Source organism: Oncorhynchus tshawytscha, linkage group LG30, assembly GCF_018296145.1.
Source record: "Oncorhynchus tshawytscha isolate Ot180627B linkage group LG30, Otsh_v2.0, whole genome shotgun sequence".
Taxonomy (NCBI): Eukaryota; Metazoa; Chordata; class Actinopteri; order Salmoniformes; family Salmonidae; genus Oncorhynchus; species Oncorhynchus tshawytscha.
In genome coordinates, this window is record NC_056458.1 from 20334157 (window position 1) to 20340876 (window position 6720).

Below are 6720 nucleotides of genomic sequence, written 5' to 3' on the forward strand. Positions count from 1 at the left end.
ATCGACATAACCTGAAAGGCCGCTCAGCAAGGCTGAAGCCACTGCTCCAAAACCGCCATAAAAAGCAACTGCAAATAGGGAAAAAGATTGTACTATTTGGAGAAGTCCTCTGGTCTGATGAAACAAAAATAGAACTGTTTGGCCATAATGACCATCGTTATGTTTGGAGGAAAAAGGGGGAGGCTTGCAGGCCAAAGAACACCATCCCAACCATGAAGCACGGGGTGGCAGCATAATGTTGTGGGGGTGCTTTGCTGCAGGAGGGACTGGTGCACTTCACAAAATAGATGGCATCATGAGGGAGAAAAATTAATCAGTCAAGTTAAAGCTTGGTCGCAAATGAGTCTTTCAAATGAACAATGACCCCAATTATACTTCCAAAGTTGTGGGAAAATGGCTTAAAGACAACAAAGTCAAGGTATTGGAGTGGCCATCACAAATCCCTGTAAAATTTGTGGGCAGAACTGACAAAGCTTGTGCGAGCAAGGAGGCCTACAAACCTGACTCAGTTACACCAACTCTGTCAGGAGGAATGGGCCAAAATTCACCCAACTTATTGTGGGAAGCTTATGGAAGGCTACCCAAAACGTTTGACCCAAGTTAAACAATTTAAATGCAATTCTACCAAGTACTAATTGAGTGTATGTTAACTTCTGACCCACTGGGAATGTGATATAAAAAATAAAGCTGAAATAAATTGTTCTCTCTACTATTATTCTGACATTTCACATTCTTAAAATAAAGTTGTGATCGTAACTGACCTAAGACAGCGAATTTTTACTAGGATTACATGTCAGGAATTGTGAAAAACGGAGTTTAAATGTATTTGGCTAAGGTGTATGTAAACTTCCGACTTAAACTGTATATGGACCCTACAGCTATTCTATTTCTGACTGTTTAGGCATTAAGGCTTGCCTATCTGTCATATCTTCTTTTGGTTTTCATTCTCGTGCTTTTTTCTTCATTACCCACCCTTATTCATCAATTCTGCTAACTTAATTGTAAAGTTCTCAATTAGTTATTGAAATGTTTTTTCATGTCTTTTTTAATAATACCATAAGACCAAAAATATGCTGCTTAATAGATTTCAAATATAAGGCTACCTACCACTCAGCGTTATTCTACAACCCTGTAATTAAAGTGCAGGGCAGGAGGAATCGGGGAAGGAGGAATGATTTATAGGGAGGGTCTTCCGGGTAGGGAGCGACCAATGGGTGGGATTCCCTGTGGGCCCTGCTTTTTGTTTTGCATCCATGGGCTTATCAACACTAAAATTAAATAAAAAATATATTTTAGAAAATAATGGCAACACTAGCTATTCTCTCATGTAATTTGAAAGGCCTTAATATTCCTATCAAGCGTTCCAGCTGTCTTGATATTCTAGCAAGAAACCAAACAAAACCAAAGGTGTAACCATAATGATACATAAGAAACTCAAAATCACCATCCTTGGTAAAGGCAATGATCAAGAAGGCAGAATCACTTTCCTCAAATGTATCCATAATGGAAAGAAAATTGCCTTTATTAATGTGTATGCTCCAAATTCATATGATCCTATGTTTTTTTTTAATTCCTTGAACAGCATATTGTTAGAATTAACTGAATTCCAACTGGTTATTGGGACAGACATGAATTCCATTCTGGACATGCGGAACAAATCTAATAAGACCAACTACAATCCACAGGCAGTCAAGGCTCTCCAACGTTTACTGTCTGATTATAACCTTGTTTCCTCGTGAGCTCATAACCCTAAAACAAAAGAGTACACTTTCTATTTAAACAGGTACAAAACATTCTACCAAATCAATTTTGTATTATTATCTACTCCTAGAAATTTGACATGTGAGCCTATCTGATCATCATACTTATTACTGCTAGATACAAATGTCAGAATCTGCTAAAGGAGCCACAAGATGGCGCTTTAATGTGTCCTTACTACAAAATCCTACTTTCTGTCAACAATTTGAAACTTCGTTGAATTCATTTGTAATGATGAACAAAAATTCAGTCGATGATCCTTGGATTTTATGGGACGCCATTAAAGGTTTTATTAAAAACAATACAACTGCATTTGCATCTGGGCTGAATAAATCACAATTAAAGACGATTTCAGAATTGGAAAAGTTGTTAACGATGTTAGAACGTTCTCAACAAACACTTTTTCAGACCAGGTAGCGACTACTCTCTTCAAAATCAAGACAGAACTAAATCTATTGATAAGACAGAGAGCAGAAGTTTGCCATCCATCGAGTTAGACTCAACTTTACTTCCATGTTAATCAACCCAGTCATCTACTGGCTAACAAGCTTCGCAGTAATGATCAATTAACAGATATTGCAACTATTGAATCTGATCAGGTAAATTACTATCAGAACCCATATTAATCAACTAAAAGATTATCCAATTTCTATAAAGAATTGTACACCTCTGATTGTGAATCCACACCAATTGATTGGTGTGATTGTGAATCCATCCTTTTTAAAAGATGTAAAAACTCCTCTCAACTGAGGAAGCCGGCTTGCTGGGAGCCCAAATTTCTCTCCGTGAACTCAAAAGGGCATTGAATAACATGATCACCTGATTGTTACGGTATTCCTCCTGAGATCTCTTTAAATTTTTGGAACCAACTATGTCCACTGTTACTTGAAATGATTATCACAGCCGTTAAGTATCGCTCTGAACCCAAAGGTTAATTTGGAAGAGATGCAAATACAGCACTAATTGAGCTTTTATTTTAAAAAAGACACCACCCAGTGCTCTCACTATCGCCCTCTATCTTTGATAAACAAAGATATTAAACCATTGTCATCCCATCTCCGAAATGTACTTATGTAAATTGGTACCTCTGGACGAAAGCAAGTTTGTTAAAAAACTAATATCCTCAGATAATTTATTTTTTACTTAACTAGGCAAGTCAGTTAAGAACAAATTCTTATTTACAATGACACCCTAGGAACAGCCTTGTTCAAGGGCAGAACAACAGATTTTTACCTTGTTTACCTTGTCAGCTCGGGGTTTCGATCTAGCAACCTTCGGGTTACTGGACCAACGCTCTAGCCGCTAGGCTACCTGCTGCCCCATCTGTCGTCTATTACATATTTTACATGCTTCATCAGAACCCAAAGCTCCTTGGGCAGTTCTATTTCTCAATGCAAAAAAAGCTTTTGATAGACTAGAATGGTCATATCTTTAGTCAGGTTTGGAACATATCGGACGGCTCCAATTTTATTATGTGACTAAAATACTCAGCCATAGTAATAACAAGCAATACCTGCTCTTTTCCTTTCAGAATAACTAGAAGTAGCAGGCAAGGGGATTCCATCTCACCTCTGCTATTTATATTGTCTATGGAACCCCTGGCCCAGGCAATTTGACAATCAAAAGAAATTACACCAATATCTCTCAATTCTACGGATTACGTCATATGACAATATCTTACTTTATCTAGACAACATATCTCAATCCCTCCCAAAAGCTTTGAAAATCATAGAGCTGAATCTGTTCTAAAAGTTCTAAAATAAGTTCTAAAATAAATCTAACCAAATATGTCCTACAGCCTCTCAAGACTTCGATGGAGGACTCCATCTCTACTTATGGAGTCCCATTTTTCCCATTTTAAATATTTGAGAATAAATATACAGTACCAGTCTAAAGTTTGGACACATCTCATTCAAGGGTTTTTCTTTATTTTTACTATTTTCTACATTGTAGAATAATAATGAAGACATCAAAACTATGAAATAACACATATGGAATCATATAGTAACCAACAAAGTGTTAAACAAATCCAAATATGTTTTATATCAAAGTATCTACCACATGGTGTACACAGTCTCTCTCACACACACACACAATTTGAGACTTGAGGAGACAAGAACAATTGTGCAGGCAACATAACGATTGATGAAGGCATTGGTGTTTGTTAAAAATATTTTGTCATCTGATTTCATGTTGACCTAACCCTGTATAACCCTAGCGACCTGATTGTAACCCTAGTTGTTAAACCCAATGTATATCCCACAAAACAAAGTCATTGTGAATTGTGTATTAGATTACGGATTGAATTATTTGGAGTACTCTACAGACCACTCTATACTCCTGTTGGTGAAGACTCAAAATAAACCCTTGAAGTGTTATCACTGTGCAGGAAACTTTTCCAAACACTGCCACCTTGCCAGTCTGCAAATCCCACAACTGCCAGGGGAGCCTAACCAGCTTTCCATGCATGCCATTGTCACACACCTCTCACATTCCCACACCACTTCCTATATTGTGAACTTGAAGTTCAGGGATTAAAGATCAGTATTAGCATTACATAATCTCTCATCAAAATAAATAGGATTTTGTTTGATATTTCTCTCACACATACTACTTTACCATCTTCCTTTCTCACTCACTCACTCACTCACTCACTCACTCACTCACTCACTCACTCACTCACTCACTCACTCACTCACTCTGTCTCTATCTTGTTTTCACTCTCTCATTCTTTCCATCCTTCCTTCACTTCGTGGCACCGTCATAGGATGCCACTTTTCCAACAAGTCAGTTCGTCAAATTTCTGCCTTGCTAGAGCTGCCCCAGTCAACTGTAAGTGCTGTTATTGTGAAGTGGAAACGTCTACGAGCAACAACGGCTCAGCCGCAAAGTGGTTGGCCACACAAGATCACAGAGCGGGACCACCGAGTGCTGAAGCAAGTAGCATGTAAAAATTGTCTGTCCTCGGTTGCAACACTCACTACCAAGTTCCAAACTGCATCTGGAAGCAATGTCAGAACAATAGCTGTTCGTCAGGAGCTTCATGAAATGGGTTTCCATGGCCGAGCAGCCACACACAAGCCTAAGATCACCATGTGGAATATCAAGTGTCGGCTGGAGTGGAGAACGCTACCTACCCGAATGCATAGTTCCAACTGTAATGCCTACCCAGAAGAGTGGAGGCTGTTATTGCAGCAAAGGTGGGACTAACTCCATATTAATGCCCATGATTTTGGAATGAGATGTTTGACAAGCAGGTGTCCACATACCTTTGGTCATGAAGTGTTGAGAGGGAGACTGGCTGTGGCAGCCAAAACAGCCAAATACATCTAAACGTGAATCAATTCTTAATTGCGATATGGTTCTTTCATAATACATCAAAATAAATGTACAAATGCAAAATATATACTTAGAACTAATACAATTACCTCACGCTGATATGAAAGATAAGGTCCTTATGTTTCCACCACCATACTGAAAGCAATGCGTGTTACCGTTCAGGTTGAAAGTCGGGCTCTAAATAAAACCTCCCCCATCGGAAGGAAGATGCCTTTGTGAATAGATTCTAAAGTTAGCTAGCATCTATGAATAGGTTATCTCTCCCTGTGCTTTTCGTTTTTATGGCCTGAGGGTCATCGGTCTTTGTTGAAAGTGCCTGGACACTATCCACTCCACACTAATATGTGACCAGGTGTCAGTCTGCTGCCCGTTTGGAAATATGTCACCCTGGCCATCGCAGTCATGAAAAAAGTGTTGTGAAAGTGCACAGATAGTTTTATCTCTGAAGGACCAGGTCCAACTTCAAACTGTCACTGACCCTTGATTAATTCATCAGAACTGGATGGGCGGCCATGTGCAAAGTTTGATACAGTGAATGAGAACTGAAATCACCTTTATTAAAATAAAGGAACTGGTATTATAATAAAAACAATGCAATTGAGAAAAATAGTATCAGTTATTTTAACAGATTTTATATTACAATATTGTGAAAAATGTATACATGACAGAGACATTAAGACAGAGACAATTAAAATTAATAAATTGGGAATTTAAATATATACTGTAAATGGAAACTTATTAACCAGATATAGTATTATTATGTAAAAACAGTGAGTAAAATGAGAATTATTCCCAGTTTTTCCTAGTGTGTTTTTGATATAGGAGACCTAGAGGCCTTATATACTGTAAGTGAGGATACAGTGCATCACCCCATTACATGAAATCTCCATTCAACCTCTGACTTTTATTTGATAGGATCTACAGACTTATACAAGTCTCGAATCACCCAGACAGATGTCACTTCATCTGTGGATTAAGGCAAAAATGTGGCTCTAGGAGAGGGTTCTCCAACTGGCGGCCAGAGGGCCGAATTTGGCTCATAGGTGGTTTTATTTGCACCCCAAGTTTTCTGAGCAAAAAAAATACAATGTTTTTATTTTTTCATTGTTGGACATAATAGATTGTAAAAACACCAGGAGATCAGCTCCAAGTGATTTTAATTTGAGAAATCTGTTCCCAAGTATTCTCACGCATAATAGAGAGACATTTGGTCATATACAAATGTAACCAGTTTTCGTCAAACATTATATCTGTTTGGGCTTCTTGCTGTCAATTTGCAGTCTCCAAATTATTTGCAATTATGTTCCGGTCCCCCGACCCTCCACTCAAGAAAAAATAGGCCCATGGCTGAATCTAGTTGACATACAAAATACAGTGCTTTTTGTGACGGGAAAGATTTTGTCCATATCGTGGCTAAGAATGTCCATATCAATTCCTCGTGTTACTTGTCTCCTGTAGTTTGGTCTGGATCCTTCAGGTGGTTATAGCTGTAAAGGTTTTTCTGGTTGAGGAAAGTGAAAGGACTTGGTGGTGCAACTCCAATGACGGTTTTGATGCTCTCCCCCTTCCCCTCTCTCTCTCTCTCTCTCTCTCTCTCACTCTCTGTCTTTCTTTATCTCTCTC

At 38.4% G+C, this 6720-nt stretch overlaps 1 protein-coding gene across 1 annotated transcript in view; it reads right to left on the minus strand.

Annotated features, from left to right (window-relative positions):
* The window catches only part of LOC112233379 (diacylglycerol O-acyltransferase 2), a 43840-nt gene extending 38280 nt beyond the window's left edge, over window positions 1-5560 (minus strand). Inside the window, exon 1 of the mRNA XM_024400965.2 lies at window positions 5187-5560. The gene's annotated coding sequence lies outside the window, so the exon portion shown is untranslated. The remainder of the gene's footprint in view (window positions 1-5186) is intronic.
* Between the last annotated feature and the right edge of the window lie 1160 nt (window positions 5561-6720).